Source organism: Palaemon carinicauda, chromosome 29 (assembly GCF_036898095.1).
Source record: "Palaemon carinicauda isolate YSFRI2023 chromosome 29, ASM3689809v2, whole genome shotgun sequence".
In the NCBI taxonomy this organism is placed as follows: domain Eukaryota; kingdom Metazoa; phylum Arthropoda; class Malacostraca; order Decapoda; family Palaemonidae; genus Palaemon; species Palaemon carinicauda.
In genome coordinates this window covers 88,739,156-88,760,287 of record NC_090753.1, presented here as the reverse complement: position 1 = coordinate 88,760,287, position 21,132 = coordinate 88,739,156, and the positions used below count along the sequence as shown (strand labels likewise).

Sequence of the window (21,132 nt, the reverse complement as noted above, 5' to 3'; positions counted from 1 at the left end):
CCTCAACTGCGCATGCTGTTCGCCATCGCGCGACCCTCAACTGCGCATGCTGTTCGCCATCGCGCGACCCTCAACTGCGCATGCTGTTCGCCATCGCGCGACCCTCAACTGCGCATGCTGTTCGCCATCGCGCGACCCTCAACTGCGCATGCTGTTCGCCATCGCGCGACCCTCAACTGCGCATGCTGTTCGCCATCGCGCGACCCTCAACTGCGCATGCTGTTCGCCATCGCGCGACCCTCAACTGCGCATGCTGTTCGCCATCGCGCGACCCTCAACTGCGCATGCTGTTCGCCATCGCGCGACCCTCAACTGCGCATGCTGTTCGCCATCGCGCGACCCTCAACTGCGCATGCTGTTCGCCATCGCGCGACCCTCAACTGCGCATGCTGTTCGCCATCGCGCGACCCTCAACTGCGCATGCTGTTCGCCATCGCGCGACCCTCAACTGCGCATGCTGTTCGCCATCGCGCGACCCTCAACTGCGCATGCTGTTCGCCATCGCGCGACCCTCAACTGCGCATGCTGTTCGCCATCGCGCGACCCTCAACTGCGCATGCTGTTCGCCATCGCGCGACCCTCAACTGCGCATGCTGTTCGCCATCGCGCGACCCTCAACTGCGCATGCTGTTCGCCATCGCGCGACCCTCAACTGCGCATGCTGTTCGCCATCGCGCGACCCTCAACTGCGCATGCTGTTCGCCATCGCGCGACCCTCTACTGCGCATGCTGTTCGCCATCGCGCGACCCTCTACTGCGCATGCTGTTCGCCATCGCGCGACCCTGGCATGCTAATCGCCATCGCGCGACCCGGCGCATGCTGATCACTGCTCGCGATCGCTCACCTTCGCATACTGCTCGCCAACGCACGATCGCTCACCTGCGCATACTGCTCGACCATCGCGTCGGCATAACACAACGCGCCATCGCCAACCTGCGCGTTAGCGCTCACCAGCTCACCACCGATCGCTTGTTGATCCATATCGCCAGCGGTCCTCCTCGCCCACGCGGCAGCGCGTTTCCTCGCCATCGCGCTAACGCTTGCCTCGGACTCGCTCTCATCCACCTGCCCACCCTCACGACCGCTCGCCCTCGCGACCGCGCGACCGCTCGCCCTCGCGACCCGCGCGACCGCTCGCCCGTGCAACCGCGCGACCGCTCGCCCGTGCAACCGCTCGCCCGTGCAACCGCGCGACCGCTCGCCCGTGCAACCGCGCGACCGCTCGCCCGTGCAACCGCGCGACCGCTCGCCCGTGCAACCGCGCGACCACTTGCCTGCGCGCCCACACGCCCACGTGCCTGCACGTCTACGCTCATGCTCTCCAATGTTCGCCCACGCGCGAACCAACGGTTTTTCCATCGCGCGGACGGATGGTGTTCCGTCGCGCGAACCTACAGTGTTTCTTCGCACAAATGTCGGCTTATTTCTTGCAGTATCCATTGCTCGTCTATGGGTTATCGCTCGCCGACCACCAGGAATTTCCGTCGTGCGAGCTCCAGGGCAATTGCGACCACGATTCCCAATGGGGTTTTCGCAGCATGACCAGCCTGGCGAGTTCTTCTGGAGCGTATTTCCAGAACACGGCCTCACCCCGTAAACACAGAGCATGGCACTTGCAAGAATAGGAGAAACTTAAGGGAGATCTGAGCAACACTCCTCTATTCCTGAACCTGGGTTAGCCCTTTCCCGTCATTCCCTGGAAGGATTTTTGGCGGGGGGGCTTTCCGTTCGAGATTTCTCCATCGGACAAGGGGTGACTGCTTACCTCTTCCTCTGGGAGCTTACCAGGTTCTTTCCCTCCTCGGTTACGGCCCGAGGTTTGGTTCAAGGAAGCTACAGGAAGATCAAGGGTACTTTCCTCCTCTCGACCTCAGGCACCTTGGCCTTTCGTCGTTAAGTATCTAACTTGCGGACAAGCTCGATGTTGTACCATCTGGACGCGCTGACTGAGGGCTTCCTTCGGGTGTCTCATCTGTGGAGGTCGACGACCTCAGACACCCTTCCATCCTTGAGAAGAGTTTGTTTGTGCCCAAGGACAGAGACTTAGACAGCTGCTGTGCGGAATAAATCGACTTCAGGTTTCACTCCTCCAAGGCGCTTTCTTCCAGACTCTGCAGGGCTCCAGCGCCCTTTTCTTTCAACCACGTCGGCCTAAGTTATCGGCTACGACAACTGGGACAAGGTGTCCAATTGCAGTTTCCTCCTGTCAGGAACAGATGGCACGGGAGACTCCCCCGGGGGGGCATAGTCCTAAAAGGAGTTCACGAACTCTAGGATTGCAGGTTTTTCGCTGGGAGGATGCTTAAGGTGACTCATCCGAATGACAGCTTCCCGATGCCCATTCCCGCACAATCTCTGTGATTAGCCAAGGATATCGCGCCTGCCGTCTCTGTCAGCGAATTCAGTGTCTCTGAACCTCTATGCTATAGCGTCAGCAGAGTTGCCCGGTTGGGCAGAATGATCCATACCTTAGGCGAAGGTCTTCCTTAGGATCATCGACGGCTTCACCCCCGGCCCCCTCAGTCGATCCTTTCTTGTAAGGAAGGATCTTAGAGGGGATGTCCATAGTCGACCTCTCAGCCCTGATCAAGTTTGTCGAACAAACTTCGGCCAGCGTAGACCAGCAGAATCGATCAGACTGGTAACGAGGCGACAGGACTCCTTAAACCCTGGATCGGAAGGACGGGTACTTTCAGTTTCCATTCCATCCATCTTCCAGGGTGCTCGTCGAATTCAGCCTAGACTGCAAGTATTCCTGCTTATGATGCAGTGTGGCTATCCCGCCGTGGCATAGCAGGTTTGTTTCCCCAGAGAACTCTCCCTGCCTTCCTCTTGGCCGCTCAGGTGCAGGCTTCCGCCTCCTCTGCTGTTTGGAGGGCTGGTCAACTCCGGTAGGCTCGGGTTTCGACCTTCTTCAGCGCCGGGACAAGCTTCCGGATGCTTACCATGAGTGTGGGCTCATGGTATTTTGCTTGGAGCCTTCTCTTCCTCTGCCTCAACATCTGGAGTATCTGGCCATGATATTGAGTCAACGGCCTTACCACGTTGGAAACCCCGCTTCTCGTCCGTCCAGCGAGGTTAAGCAACGTCGGTACTTGGATGGGTGACCACCTGGGGACGCCAGATTCTGTTACCACATCCTCCGAGCCTTCCTTTCGGTTGACTGTGGCAAGACTGAGGAGAGTCGCAGTACCTGTTCTCAGTCAAGCAGAGCTTTCAGCCCTACCTTGGAACGTTTCCTAGTTCTCCTTTCCTCATTGACCCGTCTATAGTCCGAACGGTCGCCTCAGGATAAGTTCCATGTGGGGCGATCCAAGTTCCGGTGGCTTCAGGCAATGTTTAACCGGACTCCCTGGCCCTATGGGACCAGCGGAACTATTAGACCTGCAATGGGTGTTGACCTATGGAGCCTCTTGATGGTAGTGGTTATTCTCGTCCTTTCCCCACATTCTTGATGCGGTTCTCGGACTCGTCAAAGGAAAGGGGGGGGGGGGGGGGGGCATGTTCCAGTCCAGGCCTATGGTCAAGACCTGAAGGATACCTCTCCATCATTCAGGCAGGCTTAGGGGCCTTAGTCTGGCCCTCTTCAGATCCTACAGCTCCTGCCGAGTCGCCCCGTTGCGCGTCGACTTCATTCTAACCAGCAGGGGACGCATTTTCACACCTTCACATCTTGCAGTAGAGATACCGGGATGATTGAGATTCTCTCAATACCACCATCGGCTCTCTCATTCCAGGCAGGGGAATGTTTCTCTCAGACTATCCGAGCAGAGCCTCGTAGAGAGAGTGTACCTGGGGGTCTTTGACCTTGGGTAACCAGCAAGTGCTGGTCTGGGGGACCTGATCGCGACAGCTTGGAACCTCAAGCTTCCGCTATTCTTCCCCCCAGTCTCAGACCCCGAGACTCTGGCAAGATGCATTCCGGTGATGGTGGGACAACTTCGACGCCTGCGTCTTCCCTCCTTTTTGTCTGTGGACAATGGGTCTCAACAAGACCAGGTTGTCTGTCAACCTTTCAATGGGAGAGCTCCACTGGGACTATGCGCAGAACGGTTTCTGGACCCTCTGCTTCCCCTGACGGAACTCCCGGGAGAGCTTCTCCCACGGCGCAGACTACTCAAGCAACCACACTGCGACATCTCTCCCGAACCGGGGCGTCGCTTCGGCTTCATGCCTGGAGACACTACGCTTCCTCCTCAAGAAGAGACAACCCGCTACAGTCGCGGTACGGAGGTCGCGTCATCTGCGATAGTCATCCACAGGGGTCTCCCAGGCAAAGTGAAGAGTCTAAGGTGGTTGGTGCCATGGGAGATATACCTCTTCCCTTGAGGCCTCTTCTCCAGCAATAACGGTCTTATTGCCTTTCGGCGGGAGGAAACTCCTTTCCGCTCTCGGCAATGAAGCCTGTCGCTCAGCCTTTCCCTGACCTTCAGGCTTAAAGGAATAACTTTTTCCTGCCCGCTGGATCTATCCTCGCTCATGCGAAGCTACGATCGTCCCTGCCCTAGTCGGAGGAAGACCTCCAACTTGGAGCATGGCTCAGACTTTTAGTCCTTTAAGAGATCTTCTCAAGACCCTTTTACGACAGGCCTCGGATTGTATTCCGCCTTGGGTCTTCTGCTCACTCTGGCCACGGCCAGTGTGTAAGCAATCTTCTTGGTCTCTTACTACTCCCCCCTTTCTAAGGAAGAGGGGAAGGCAACATTCAGGCTCGCTCCTGAGTTGTTGGCTAGACTCAGAATCTGAGGGTCCCGGCCCTTCGGTCCGATTCATTCAAGATTTCGAGTCTCCATTCTGTGTCTGATGTCCCAAGACCTTCTCTTTCTTGCCAGTAAAGGAATCGAGAGGTTAGCGCTGGGAACAGCTGCAGTTTGTCCTCAGTTGCAGCCGATTTGGGAGCACAAGGAGGACATGGGGGGGAGAGTCACCAGTATACCTCTTCAGCCCGGACTCGAGGACATTCATCTCGACCTGTCTCCAGACCCTCCCCCGTCATGTCGCCCTACAGCACGATGTTGGATACATCGCAACGTCCTTCGCCTTCGAGTAATACTACTCTGTGACGCAGGTGCTACAAGCTGGAGTCTGGAAGCGTCTAATGACCTTCGCAGCCTGCTTCCTGCAGGGCGTGACCCACAGGAGTCTCGATACGTTTTCTATCGCTCTGTGGTGGCTACACAACAGCTGGTCTAACCTCAGGCTCCTTTTTGGACAGGTAGCAGAAGGTTGAGGGCATTGTTATCAGGTTTTAGTCTGCATGAACGAAAGTATGTCTGGCCCTTATTTCTTTCTTCATCATCCCCTCTACGGGGAAGCAGCATCCTGGTCTCTGCATAGCTGACCTCGAACCTCTGCAGGTAAACCATGCTTCCTTGTGTTCCGAGTATTGAGTCAATACTGTCGCGTCCCCCATACCCTGACGAGGTGGTATTGGGAACGTCCTAACCCAGAGTTCCTTCTGGAACTCCAGGTCAACTGCCTAGGACGGGTCACACTTCTTCCTTCACTCACAAGCTTACGTAGGCCACATGGTTCCTTGCGGAGCAAGGAACTTGTGAGGTGCAGGGACTCCTTTTCTCGAGTGCGACTCACTCGGATTCTGAGTCCCCGGGTAAAGCCAAAGCCAGTATGGCTGGGGACTTTCCACCCTTCCTAAGGGGTAAGTCACCCTTTGTAAATAGCGTGGTTTGTATTCCGGTTACGGAACAAATGACAAATTCGAAGATAATTTGTATTTTTCCTAACCATACAAACCTTAGCTATTTACACATATTTGCCCGCCAGCCCTGTCCCCCAAGACAAGTCCTACCTCTAAGTGAAAGTGAGTATTCACCTGTGTGTGAGGGGGAGGAGGGGTAGCTAGCTACCACTCCCCTACCCCCCCCCCCCCCCCCCCCCCCCCGCTAACTAGCGCACCCTCGTTAAATTCTAATGGCTCGCCATTGTATTAGGAAAAATACAAATTATCTTCGAATTTGTCATATTCTTTAAATACTCGGAAAAAAGGTAATTTGGGCAACACAGGAAAACTGAATGTCCTGCACATTACCCAAATCCCATTAAAAGCTAATTATGATGTGCTACATAAAATATTTGATTGTTACGGATTAATAAAAGAAATTAGAATGAAACTTCAAGATGATAATTGGGAATCTTGGTTATCATTTAATTGTCATGAGGGAGGATTTAATGCAAGCCGTAATATTGTTGATATTAAAGTAGGTAATATGAGTGTTAAGGGTGCTCTGTGTGATGGGGCACCTAAAGATCTGGATGTCTACAGACCAGCAGACTGGGGTGATAAAGATATAGAGGCAGATATGCCATCCCAAAGAAAGCCAAAACCACCAATGTGGCTTCTTGCTCAATCTGTAGGAGGTACGGAAAATTATTTCAAGATCTGCAAATTTCTTCAGAGGAAGGTAGGTACGATCGCACCCGGAGATATATCTCAATTCGGTAAGAAAAGTTACTTGATAAAGGCCAAGTCATACACACAGTCTGTTATACTGTCCAATTTGAAGACAGTAAATGATGATATAAAATTGGACATCAAACCCCATCTAAACTTTAGCTATGGAAGGGGAGTGGTTTTTAATAGGGATCTGTATGAATTTACTGAAGAGGAGATATTGGCTATGTGTCCTCTATCAGTGTGGAAAGTACATAAAGTACCTGGAACATCAATGATTGTTCTTACTTTCCAGGATGCCGATGTAACTTTCCACATAGACATAGAAAACGAAAGGATCAGAGTTCAACCTTTTAAGCAAAAGCCACTGCAATGTTATAATTGCTTTAAATTTGGACATCCCTCCAAAGTTTGCAATAGTGAAAGAATTTGTAATACTTGCTCCAATATTTACCATGGGGAATGTACATTTGAGGCAAGGTGCTTAAACTGCAACTCTAATCATAAATCTAATGATAGGAGCTGCCAGTTTTATAAGTTAGAAGAGGCTGCCCTCAATAAATCAATTATTGAACATGTAAGTGTGGGGCATGCCAAGAGATTATTAAATAAATCTAATACTTATGCAAAGACATTAAAAACAGGAGAAAAAGTTCCTCGGGAATCATCTCACCCACCTACTACTGTAGGTAGTTCTCGAAAAAGGAATTCACCATCTATTGATAAAGTGCTGCATAAGACAAGAACATCTCCTCCTAAAGATTTATCATTGAGTATCAACCAAAAGACATTGCCCACCACTATCAAACCTTTGTCCCCCATTACAAAGGATAGTACTAACCTCTCCCAGGCCATATCCTTGCCTGATTTAATGGAGATTCCACCTGACACCAAGTTATCAGGTGTACCTGTAGTGGGGAAGGTACAAAAACCTGGTAACTCACAACCTACTAATCGTAAAAGAGAGAGACCTCCATCTCTCTCACCCCCTTCCATAAGAAATACTAGAATTATGACATCAAATAAATATGATGTTTTGTCTGTTAATGTTGCCGATCAACCAGAAGATAATTTAAATAAATCAGAAATTCAAGTTGAGGTCCACCATCCCCCTCAACAAATAGATAAAAAAGATACAAAGAAAAACACCAACGTAAAACCCAACATAACATGACCATCTCTGAAGAAACCTACTGGTAATAATGTTAAATTAAAAACTGCTAATGGGAAGACCTCATCCAAGATGTCTTCCCGAAATAATCCATAGTTTTTTCCACAATTTTGCAATGGAATTGTCAGGGTTTGAGGGCCAAATATGAAGAACTTAAGCTCTTAATTCACGAGCATTCCCCCATAATTGTATGTCTCCAGGAGAGCAAGCTTGATGCTAATACCCCTTGTCCTCGCGAATATATTAGTTATAGGACACCTTATGATCACGGAGTAGGGAGCCATGGCGGAAGTCTCATGTACATTTGTCGAGATGTTCCCCAAATACCTATATCTATACGTACAACCCTGCAGGCAGTTGTTGTACAAATTGATATAGGGAGAAAATATACAATATGCTCTCTGTACTTACCTCCAAATGATAATATTTTATATGATGATTTAGCAGAGGTCATTCAACAACTCCCTCAACCTTTTCTCTTACTGGGAGATATGAATGGTAGACATCCTTTATGGGGTGATGTTTTGGCCAACACAAGGGGCAATATTATCTCATCAATTGTGGAGAATGAGGATGTGGGACTCCTTAATACAGGAGAGCCCACACACTTTCATGTTCAGACAGGTACTTTGTCATGCATTGACCTTTCAATTGCAAGCTCTAACTGCCTTCTTGATTTTGATTGGAGGACATTAGATGATTGGCATACTAGTGATCATGCACCAATCATTATAAACACCAACAAGGGTCCGCCTTTGCAAAGATCGCCACGTTGGAATCTAGACAAGGCAGACTGGGTTAAATTTTCCGAGCTAAGTGAAATCGAAGGGAGAGCAGAACAGTTTGAAAGTGTTGATGATGCCATAGACCTACTGAATGGAACTCTTCATACAGCAGGAGTCAATTCAATTCCCAAAACAACAGGGTTATTCAAACGACAACCAGTCCCGTGGTGGTCTTCGGAACTAACTGCACTCCACAGAGCCACAAGAAGATCTCTAACACGATTGCGTAGACGCAGAACTGATGAGAATTTAACTATGTACAAGAAATGTAGAGCACAGTTCCGTCGTGCCATGAAAGAAGCAAGGCGCCAGTCATGGATGTCTTTTGTTTCCTCCATTAACAGTAGAACACCACCATCTTCTGTGTGGAGGAAAGTAAAAAAGATAGCTGGCAAATTCACCCCCAACCCACCACCAGTGTTGAAGGTGAATGGCCAGTATGTAACTGAAGCAAATGAAGTTAGCAATGCCCTGGCTAATCATTTTTCAAATGTATCCAGCAAGTGTGAAGGAGCCCCTGGTCACCAGTATAGGAGCACTGAAGAAAAGAAAATTTTAAATTTTGCAACAAGAAGGGAAGAGTCGTATAATTCTCCTTTCACTGAAAGAGAATTTGATTCCGCACTTGCTCATTGCAACGATACAGCCCCTGGACCCGATGGAATTCCATATGCAATGATTAAACATGTACATTTTAATACAAAGCTATTTATTTTAAGCATTATTAATAGAATATGGCATGATCATAGTTACCCAAGTGTTTGGGAACTTGCCATTATTTTAGCTTTTTTAAAACCCGGTAAAGACAAGTTTTTAGCAGCAAACTATCGTCCTATTGCATTGACTTCTTGTTTATGTAAAATCATGGAGAAGATGGTCAATGCAAGGCTGATATGGTACCTTGAAAAGAAAGGTATTTTATCACCGATTCAATGTGGATTCCGAAAAATGCACTCAACGACTGATGTGTTGATACGACTTGAGTCTTCTATTTGTGAAGCCTTTGCTTCCAAACAGCACCATGTTACAGTATTTTTTGACCTTGAAAAGGCATATGATACCACATGGAGATATGGTATTCTTAAAACCATTCATGAATTGGGATTGAGAGGAGAGCTGCCACTATTTATTCAGGCATTTCTTTCACGTTGAGTTTTTCAAGTGAGAGTGGGGGAAACTCTATCAGAGAGTAAGTGCCAGGAAGAAGGAGTTCCTCAGGGTAGTGTGCTGAGTGTAACCCTTTTTGCACTAGCAATTAATGAGATATCCTCAGCCATTCCCCAGGATGTTCTCTCAACATTATTTGTGGATGATCTCTCAATATCATTTGCTGGCACTAGAATGGCAATGGTTGAGAGAAAAATCCAACTCTCTATTGATAAAATTATCCAGTGGGCTGACTTGAATGGATTTAAGTTCTCGACAAGTAAAACTACCATTGTCCATTTTTGTCGTATCCGGGGAGTACATCCAGACCCGGATATATACATTAAAGGTCAACGGATACCATGTGTATCGGAAACCAAATTTTTAGGTTTGATATTTGACTGTAGACTTACATGGGTTTCTCACCTAAAAGCGCTAAAAGCTAAATGTGTTGAAGCTCTGAATATCTTAAAAGTATTGTCCCATACATCATGGGGGGCAGACCGCAATACTATTTTAAAATTATACAAGGCCTTGATTTTTTCCAAAATTAGTTATGGTTGTGAGGTATATTCTTCAGCCACCCCAAGCCGGTTAAAAATATTAGACTCGATACATCATGCAGGTATTAGATTGTCTACTGGAGCTTTTAAAACCTCGCCTATCCCAAGTCTCATTGTTGATGCTGGAGAGTTACCTCTAGACCTTTACCGAATGTCTTCCATTCTTCGGTATTGGTTTAGATTGCAAAGACTCCCTAACTCTCTAGCCTTTCAGACTGCAAGCCTTGTAAGACACGCATCATACTTTGAGTTGCACCCAAAATCTCCTCAACCTTATGGCTTTCGGGTGAAACGATTATTAAATAGTCTGGATATAATTAGAAATAAGGTACTTCCATTCAAGGTATCATCAACGCCTCCATGGAAGTTACCAGAGATATCTTTTTGTAAATATTTTATTTGAGATAAGAAGAATATGTCAGACCTAGAAGCCAGGTCTCTTTTTAATGAACATGTTAAAGAACATAGAGGATCAACTTTTATCTATACTGATGGCTCCAAATCTGATGCTGGCGTTGGATTTGGAGTACATAGTAATGGTTTTAATTGTAGAGGTGCACTTCTTCTGACCGCTTCCATATTTACTGCCGAACTGTATGGCATATTAACCGCTATTGAGAAAATAGCGTTGGAGAAGGAGGGTAATTTTACAATTTTTAGTGATGCAAGGAGTGTCCTTCAAGCTATGGAAGTTTTTAATTCTAATAACCCTCTAGTTTTAAAGATTTTAGAATGGCTCTTCCTTATTGGACGGAGAGGTATAACAGTTCAATTTTGTTGGGTTCCAGCACATGTAGGTGTGTCCGGGAATGAGAAGGCAGATTCACTGGCTAAGGAGGCTGCATCTGAGTTGCTGCTAAGAAGGTATCCCATTCCCTGTAATGATTTCTTACCTGACATCAAGAAATTGGTTTGCAATAAATGGCAACAGCAATGGGATAGTCAAGATGGCAATAAAATGAGGGAAGTAACAAATGACATATCTCCTTGGAGGTATAATATGATGCCCCGAAAATGAGAGACGTCTCTTTGTCGTCTCCGTATTGGTCACACTCGGTTGACACATGAGTTTCTGCTGAAGGACCAACACCAACCGTATTGTGACAACTGTTTAGTACCTCTAACAGTAAGGCATTTGTTGACCGAATGCCCCAATTATAACAACTTGCGGAATAGATATTTGTTTGAGGCTCGAGGTGAGGGTGGCAGGTTCATCCTTGCCAAGATTCTTGGAAATGATGTGTCCTACCATGCAAGTGGCATTTTTAGATTTCTTTCAGAAGCAGGTCTTCTGGAAAATATTTAACTTTTATGACATTCAATTTTTATGATTTTAATTGAATACTCTTTAATTTTTTATTTTATTTCATTTTTTATTTTTGTATACATAAATTAAATGTTACCGGCGTCAATGACCTTAGATGTCAGGATGCCTGAAAACTTTAAATAATTCATTCATTCTTGGGGAAAGCAGCATCCTTGGTTCTCTGCACAGCTGACCTCAAACCACTGCAGGTAAACCATGTTTCCTTTTGTTCCTAGTATTAAGCTAATACTGTCACGTCCCCATACCCTGACGAGGTGGTATTGGGAGAGTCCTAGCCTAAAGTTTCCATCTAAAGGACTACAGGTCAACTTCCTAGGACGAGTCCCAATTTATACCTTCACACACAGCTTACATAGGCCGCAGCCCTTGCGTAGTAAGGTTCTAGCGAGGTGCAGGGACTCCTTATTGTTGAGTGCTGACACACTCAGATACTGAGTCCCTGGGCAAAGCCAGTAATGGTCGGGACTTTCCACCCTTCCTAATAGGTGAGTCACCCCTATTAAATAGCGTGGTTTGTATGTCAGTTACCGAACAAATGACAAATCGTAGATAATTTGTATTTTTCCTAACTATACAAACCTTAGCTATTTAATCAAACTTGCCCGCCAGCCCTATCCCTCTTGAAGTACTACCTCTAAGCAAAGTGAGCTCAAGCACAGGTGTGTGTGAGGGGGGGGGGGGGAGGTAGCAAGCTACCCTCCCTACCCCCCGCTAACTAGCGGTGGGGTAGTAAATCCTCGTTAAAATTCTAATGGCTCGTCATTTCAGCTACGCTGAAAGTAATAACCCCTATTAAATAGCTAAGGTTTGTATAGTTAGGAGAAATACAAATTATCTACGAATTTGTCATTTTTTGCTTGTTAGGTAAAAGAGCATACATTACTGGAATGAAAACTTGAATTTCAGAGCCATTGCAATGTACACCTGAGAAAATAGCTTGCAAATAATCTTGAAGGTTCTATCTACATACCAAACTTCTTCTGAAACCAAATGTTGCACTCAGCTTCTGCCAAATAACAAAATTCTGTCTTCACCAGAACCACTGTCTTTTAATAAAAAAAATCTTCCTTCTGGGTTGGGTCTGTTTCGTAGGTTGAATTTTTATCAGGAATTGCTAACTGATGAAGGTCAATTGGGTTTGGTGTAGGGGCACTAAATTGATTGTTTCCATTAAGTAGCATTCCTTAAATACTACACTTTCGTTTTCCATTGTCTCGTCAGCTCGGATTTTAATTTTTCTTGTCCTTCCCACTTCCACTTATATCGGTGAAGATTCATGGGCGTAAGTATTTCAAGCATTTAACAGTTCAAATCTTGTGTGTATTATTGCTCTGCATTTACTGAGCTGTTTACAGCTCACAGACATCAGATTGCTGTCAGTTTCAGTAAATTTATGAAGAATTAAAAAAATATTCATTTTGAGAACTTTGCTACTCTTTTTTTTAACTGAAAATTGGCTCCATTGTAATCGGTTTATTGGAAGAATGTAAAACAAAGTGCAGCAGAGAAAGTTTTATAATTACTAACCATTTTTTTTTAGTTGATTTGATAGTTGGGTATTTTGAAGATTTTTTTTTTCTTTTTTTTTTAAATCAGTTGAGTTGGTAACAGATTTTTATTTACTCCTCTTTAAATAACTTATTTTTAATATTTTTATTTATTTTTTTGAATATTGAATTCAGTTACTCTTTAATTATTGCTTTAGTAAATGCATGTTTGTATTGTAGGGCCATGTTTTTCGGTTATGTAAATTACCGAGTAATTTTTTTTATTTACTCTTGAATAAAGTTGTCTTACAATGATTACAGAGTTTCAGATGTGAGATGACTAGTTGGGTCAGTGGCAAGTTGTCCCATTCCCTAGCACCCAGTGGAAGGATCGATCGCCAGACCATCCAGAAAGAGAGCCCATAAAGTATAGTATCAGTAAAATCTGTCGGTGGCACAAGTCGTGGAGGTAAGAGTCGAGAAACGGCCAACAACCTTCACTGCTCATTAGCCTTGGGAATATATCCTTAAGTCCCAGTATGCTTTGGTACCCTTGAAATTGTGGTAGCTTCTATACGAATATAGTACTCTATATTGTATAAGCTAGCCGACGTCACTCCTGGTCATGACACAAGATTAGAATGAGAGGTGAGAATGTCTGGTCTCTTTTCTCCTTTCATCCCTTCCCTTGGGTGCAGTATTCTTACTGGACGATGTTAGATAAAAGCCAACCAAACTTTACAGTCCCTTTTCTTTAAATCTAAGCTTGGTTAATGATACAGTATTGTACTAGCAAAATTGGAATACTGTACGTTATAAGAAATGGACGAGTGTTGGCTAGTTTGGTATTTTTCTTTATATGGTTAATGGGGGTTGGGGCATAATTACTTATGTACTGGTTGAATAAAATGTGGAGTGGAAGTCCAATGTTTACTTCTGGGAGACTGATTTTAAGTTAATGCGCATGCGGTGTTTGTATTCGCATTTGCCAACTGTCCTGTATTTTTGTGACAATCATTACCTGGCTTTAACAAGAAAGAGAGTACAGGTAGTAAAATATATGGTTCATGTATTTGGCTAGAAATTAAAGTATCGCATTTACCCTATGCTTATATTGGAGAGTCTCTCCGTCCTCCCAAACGATGGGGTGCTGGAGATTGTATGCAAACTCATTTTTTTTTTAATGACATTCTTTCAGACAACATATCCTTTGGGATGTAAGTTGTTCTGTGATTACCTACCAATCTTCTGGTAGGGCTCTAGCCTACACCTGCTACATCATACAGTACTCAGGTTATTAGGAGGTTGACCAAAGTCAACACTTGAGCTGCTCCAGAGGACACAAGTGCACCGACATTTTGTAATTTTTCTAACCATACAAACACGCTTCCATTTTAAGTGGAACTGCCAGCCTCAGACCCCTCCCTCTCCAAGCCCTAGGTCAAGTTAAATTGCAGTTATCTCTATCTGGTAGGTGGACAGGGCTACCAGCCAGCAGCCACAGTCACCTTGTTGAAGTTTAAATGGTCATTTTATCTTTATTGAAATCATACTCCTATTCAAGGACTTAGTTTTTTGTTAGGAAAAATACAAATGGCAGTACTTTGAACATTTGAAATATGTAATGATATTGGTTAGAAAAAGAAAATTCTTTATAAATATGATTTTCAGTATTCTTGGTTACGGTCCTGAAGTAATTGTAAAGTTGTTGCGGACTTTGATCTAGTATATGATCATCCCTTCATTAAATTTGGTGGTATTTTGGTCTTAAACATTTTGACTGTTAGTGAATTACATGATAACTAAAAGAAAAATCACAGTATGCCCTATCTATTCTTTGTTTTACTTTTACAGCTTCACAATTGGGACAAATAAATGTATAATGTTTACCAGTCGTAATACAGCCTTGTATAATCTCCTCTATGGGAAACAATAAACATAAAGGCAATTTCACTAGAAGAGAGTTCAATCTCCACACTACTGCTCTTATGTTGGTTAAAAAACTGAATTTATTATTACATTTTTGTTACATTTGTGTAGAGTGAAATGTAGCAACTTAAAACCACTGTTTTCTCTTTTGCTATTAGGCTTTCCTTGTACTAGATGGTTCCAGACTAGCTGCCATAGAATATAGAATAAGTTTGTAAAAGAGAAGGCCATTGATGACTTTACAAGGTTCTTGTTCTGTACAGTGGCTGAGTTTGGACTTGCAAGGATTCTTCTACTTGGCAGACCTTCTTTTCAGTAAGTATAATTGTTCCGTAACCGAAATACAAACCACGCTATTTACATTGGGTTTACCTTTTAGCGTAGCTGAAATGACGAGCCAATAGTTTTTAACGAGGGTTAATTACCCCCGCGCTAGTTAGCGGGGGTAGGGGAAGGGATAGCTTGCTACCCCTCCCTCCCCACACACCGGTGATTTGCTCCACTTCACTTTTGGCTCCGGCGATGAACAGACGTGTCTGTCCATCGTCCTCGTTGACAGCCTTTAATCTTTTTTCTGCTTTTTCTTTCAGTTGTGTGTGTGTGTTAGAAGTTGACCACCTTTATTATTACTATGCGTACGTGCCCTGGAATTGCCGGCCGCCCTTGTGGTACCTTTATGTCGGCCACGGACACGGATCCTCACACCCTTTGCCCGCAGTGTCGAGGCCGACGGTGTGATCAGGAAAATATGTGTAGTGAGTGCAGGGAGTGGTCTGCCTCCCAGTGGGAGAGGTTTGGCCGCCGGCGTAAGAAGAAGTCCAAGAGAGACCGTTCTCCTTCCGGGGTTGCCTTGAAGGAGGAAGGTTCTCGGGACTCTTCTTTCGCCGCCCAAACCTCCTCCGAAGCTCCCCCTCGTTCGGCTCCTAAGGAGAGTCGGCCGAGTGGTAGCGCAGGCCCTAGTTCTGTTTCCCGACCTTGGGTGGGGGGAGAGGGCGTCGCCTCCCATAGCGGGGCGGTTCCTCCTCCTCCTCCGGGGGAGGTTATTGATGAATCTCTGTCTAATGATGATCTTTTACAGATTTGGGCTTCCCTGGGGCTTAAGGGCTTGCCCTCCAGGGTTGCCCTGATTGACCTTGTCCAGTTGGGGGCCGCCGTTAAGCAGTCGCCGGTGATAGCAGAGGTAGATCCTCTGTCTATCGTCAACATCGTGGTGGCAGAGGCCTCCGACGGGGTGGGGCAATCCTCTGCAGGTGCAGTTGGGGATGTTGGGGCTGACGGCTCTCCTCCCCCTTCCGTACATCCTTCGAAGGGGGAAGGGAGTCGTACGGGCTCTTCTGCTGTCCAGCTTTCCTCCAAGGGGAGTGCTTTGACTGAGACTCCCCTTCGGAGGACTGATGGTCCTGACGATCTTCCTCGTGGCCGCCTTCTCCGTAAGGCTCACCGTCCGCTGCGTCGCAAGGGCCTCCCGTCTCCTTATAAGGGTGTTAAGAGGCGCCTTTCTGGATCTTCTTCCTCCGAAGGGGACTCTCCTCGCCGTAAACAGCCTGCAGCTCCAGCTTCATTAGACCTCTCTGGGGATCGGTCTCCTACGCCTGCCAGACCTTCATCTTCTGGGGCAGATGTTCAGCAACCTGCCCTCGTCACCCGACGGGCAACGGTCACTTCGGGGCAAAGGGATTCTTCCCTTACACGTGCAGTGTTAGCGCACAGGCGCTCTCCTGCTCGTCAGCGCTCACCTGTTCGTCAGCAATCTCCTGTTCGCCAGCGATCTCCTATTCGCCGGCGCTCTCCTGATGTCCGCCCTTCTTCTCGCCAGCGCTCTCCTGAGGATATCCTTCAACCTGTTGTTCCTGAAGAGCGCCCAGCGCGCCAGCGTTCCCCTGCTCGCCCTTCTGCAGTGTTAGCGCACAGGCGCTCTCCTGCTCGTCAGCGCTCTTCTGATCGTCAGCGCTCTCCTGTTCGTCAGCGCTCTTCTGAGGATCATTGCCCTTCTGCTCGCCAGCGCTCCCCTGTGGTCTCCGAATATCCTGCAGTTCCTGTTGTGCGCCCTGCGCGCCATCAGTCTCCTGAGCGCTCTCGCGATCCTCAGCTTGTTCCTGCACAACATCGCCCGCGTTCTCCAGTGCGTGTTTCTAATACACATGTTCGCCCACGCGCTTCCTGTTCGTGAATGCGCCGCGCCAACTGTTCCTTCACAGGATTCCACGCGTCGCCCTCTTGCTCGCCAGCGATCACAGACGATTCAACAATCGCCTGCTTGTCAGCGTTCTCCTATGCGTCAGCGATCACCTGAACATCGGCGATCTCCGGACCGCCCGCGTGACCTATCGCCTGCGCACATGCGTTCTCCAACGCACCGTCGCCCAGAGGTTCTGGAAGGACATGGTTCGCACTCTGTTAGTTTGCCCTCGCGCGATCGTTCGCTTGCGCGACCTACGCGCTATCGCTAGCCAACGCGTCACAATGTGCCAACGCGCCATCGCTCACCTGCGCACCAGCGTTCGCCAGCGCACCACCGATCGCCTGCTCGCAATCGCTCTCCCACGCGCTACAGGTCTCCTGACCAACGTCGCCAGCGATCTTTGGAACGTTCTCACTCGCCCACGCGGCAACGCGTTCCCTCGCCGTCGCGCCAACGCATTCGTTCACCAGCTCGCCCACGCGCTCGTTCGCCTGTACGCCCTCGCGCCCACTCGCCTGTGCGACCACCGTTCGCGCCGAATTTCACAGCCAGTGACAGCAGCAGGAACGCGTGTTACCAGACCGCGCTCTGGATCGCCTCCATCAAAACGCAGGACTGTTGTGCAGGACAGGGAAGACACTTCAGAGAGGTCAGTGCGTCTTTCTTCCCCCTTTCCTTTTCAGGTAGGTCCAGTAGTGTCCACTCCGAAGGATCGCCCGATCCCTTTTCCTCCAGCGAGGATTTCGGACTCTGTGTCCGTGGAACAACAGACTTGGTTTGGTCCTCTGATGCGGGCGTTAGTGAGGGTAATGAAGCCAGCACTCGCCGATCAGAGCAACAAACCAACGTCTGCCTCACCTACGCTGAAGAGGAAGAGAGGAGTGGACTTTGTGGTGACTTCCCCCAGGGGGAAGTTGGTTCCTAGGAGGTCTGTCGGGAAGGCCCCTTCCCCTGCGCAAGCGTTTTCTCCTTCTCCCGTGGACGAGGCTTTTCCGTCCTCGGGTGAGTCCAGTGAAGCGATAGTCTTCCCCTCAGCACCAAGGGGGGAGCCTTCTCTTCATGGAGGAGAATCGTCTCGTGCAGAAGGGGCTCTCCGGACCTCTTTGTTGGGATCCTGTATCCCTCCCAGGAGGGAACCCAAGGACTCCAAGACCATCCCGAAATCGTCTTCAAGGATTCGCCAGGAACCCGCGGCTCCCCGGGGGAACGTCCACGCTTCGCCCCAGGAAGAGATTCCAGGGACAGGAGACTTAGCTGCCAGCCCGCAAAGAGGAAATCATCAGGAATCTGAACATGCCTTCTGGCAGGTCCTGAGCCTGATGAGGCAACTCAACGGGTTCATGGACCCCGTTATCGCCCCCCGAGAAGGCAAGGACACAGTCTTGGACGAAGTGTTCGATGTTCAAAAAGCCCCTAAGTCTAGTGCGGCTCTGCCCTGGTCTCGGGGACTGAAAAGTGCCAGAGCCAGGGCCAACGCCCAGCTCGCGATTCTTGCCTCTTTCAGTCGTTCCTCTGCCGGGAACAAACTCATCCCTCCTCATCGTCTCCAGCAGAGGAGGTATTTTGAGATCTTGGGCGAGTCCAGTCTCGCTCTTTCTCTCCATCACTCCGTGGAGGAGCTGGCTAAGGGAGTTCCCCTCGAGAAGCTCTCTGCCCGGCAGGTGTCGTTCTCGGCGTCGGAGATCCTGAGCCATGCAGGCCAATTCGTGGTTGGAGATATGGCTAGGAACTCTGGGCATCCTATTGCGCTCCGAGGGCTTGTCTAAGGAGACCAATAGGAAGGCCCTGGAGACCTCCTTACTCTCAGGCACCCGCTCCATCGAGTTCCTGGCGCACCAGGTCACCATCCTGTGGGCCAACTCGGTGTTGAAGCGGCGCGATGCGGTGACCGAGAGATTCCACCCGAAGGTCCAGGCCGTGGATGTCTGTAGGCTCAGACATGCTTCCCTTCTTGGGGAGAATCTGTTCGAGCCACAGGATATGGAGCGAACGGCTGAGAGGTGGAGGAAATCTAGCACGGACTCCCTCCTCCATAGGGCCCTTACAGCTCGGCCCTATAAGCCTCCAGCTCCGCCGCAACGGCACCAGCAGCCTCGTAAGGCTCCGAAGCAGGCACCGGCAGTTAAGAAAGTGGTGTCTAAGCCCCAGCCCTTTCCAGCCAAGGTCAAGAGGGGCGGCAAGTCCTCCAGGGGAGGCAAGACTCCTAGTGGGAGCAGCCGCGGCCGCAAACCCTAGGGGTGGCAGTCCCCCTGCGTGTCCACCTGTGGGGGGATACCTTCAACGTTGCGTCCGCAGGTGGCAGCAACACGGGGCTGATGCTTGGACGGTTTCAGTGATCGGCCAAGGCTATCGCGTCCCGTTCACAACATCTCAACCTCCCCTGACAGCAAATCCAGTGTCGTTGAGCTCCTATGCCACGGGATCGGCAAAGGGGCTGGCCCTTCGGGCCGAAGTCGAGACCATGCTCAAGAAGGGTGCTCTCCAGGAGGTCATCAACGGCTCTCCAGGCTTCTTCAGTCGACTCTTTCTTGTAAAGAAGGTGTCTGGAGGCTGGAGACCTGTCATCGATCTCTCAGCTCTGAACAGGTTTGTCAAGCAAACCCGGTTCAGCATGGAGACAGCGGACACGGTCAGACTTGCAGTGAGACCACAAAACTTCATGTGCACACTGGATCTAAAGGACGCGTACTTCCAGATCCCAATCCATCCGTCTTCCAGGAAGTATCTAAGATTCTGCCTAGACGACAAGATCTACCAGTTCAAGGTGCTGTGTTTCGGTCTCGCCACAGCTCCTTAGGTGTTCACCAGAGTGTTCACCCTGATTTCATCTTGGGCGCACAGGAACGGCATTTGTCTCCTTCGTTATCTGGACTGGCTGATCCTAGCAGACTCGGAGTCGACCCTTCTTCGGCACCGAAACAGGCTTCTAGGTCTTTGCCAGGATCTGGAGATCGTGGTAAACCTCGAGAAGTCCTCTCTGCAGCCGTCCCAACGACTGGTTTATCTAGGCATGCTGATAGACACCAATCTCCACAAAGCCTTTCCATCAGATGACAGGATAGCAAGGCTGAGGAGGGTGGCGGAGCCCTTCCTCAGGCGAGAAGAGCTCCCCGCCCAGTCGTGGTTGCGTCTCTTAGGTCACCTGTCCTCCCTGGCTCGTCTGGTTCCAAACAGCCGCCTCAGGATGAGATCCCTGCAGTGGCAGCTCAAGTCCCGGTGGAATCAAGGATCCAATTCCCCGGACATTCTGATCCCAATAGCATCTTTGGAACGGACGAATTTGCGGTGGTGGCTGGTCGACGAGAACCTGCGGAAGGGAGTGAGTCTTCTCGTCCTCCCCCCGGAATTGACTCTGTTTTCGGACGCGTCAAAAGAAGGGTGGGGGGCGCATGTTCTGAACCAGAGAACCTCAGGCCTTTGGTCAGAATCAGAAAAGTGCCTGCACATCAACCTGCTAGAGTTGAAGGCCGTCTTTCTGGCTCTTCAACAGTTCCAACGGTCCCTAGCGGGTCACTCCGTGGTGGTGATGAGCGACACCACCACGGTAGTGGCTTATATCAACAAGCAGGGAGGCACTTTTTCGCAGCAGCTATCCCATCTTGCAGTAGAGATTCTGAGGTGGACCGAAGTCCACTCGATAACACTATCAGCTCGCTTCATTCCTGGTAAGAGGAATGTGCTCGCCGACAGTCTGAGCAGGGCCTCGCAGATAGTGAGTACCGAGTGGTCTTTGGATCCTCAGATAGCCAACAAAGTCCTGACTTTGTGGGGTTCCCCGACCGTGGACCTGTTCGCGACAGCGTTGAATTTCAAGCTGCCTCTGTACTGCTCCCCAGTCCCGGAACCGCAAGGCACTCTGGCAAGATGCTTTCCAGCAACGGTGGGACAACATCGACGTGTTCGCCTTCCCACCGTTCTGTCTGATGAGAAGGGTGCTCAACAGGACCAGACTATCGGTCAACTGTTCGATGACTAGTAGCTCCGCTATGGCATCACGCGGAATGGTTCCTGGATCTTCTGCAGCTCCTGACGGAGCTTCCGAGGGAGCTTCCTCCACGACACGAGCTTCTCAGACAACCCCACTCCAACGTCCCTCACAAGGCTTCGGCTTCACGCCTGGAGACTATCC

At 48.8% G+C, this 21,132-nt stretch overlaps 1 long non-coding RNA gene across 4 annotated transcripts in view; it reads left to right on the top strand.

Annotated features, from left to right (window-relative positions):
• Positions 1 to 21,132, top strand: part of LOC137622344 (uncharacterized) — an 80,223-nt gene that overhangs the window by 55,033 nt on the left and 4,058 nt on the right. For all 4 annotated transcript variants that reach the window (XR_011040441.1, XR_011040440.1, XR_011040438.1 and 1 more), the window contains 2 exons: positions 13,214 to 13,361; positions 14,980 to 15,136. This is a non-coding gene — a long non-coding RNA (uncharacterized lncRNA). The remainder of the gene's footprint in view (positions 1 to 13,213; positions 13,362 to 14,979; positions 15,137 to 21,132) is intronic.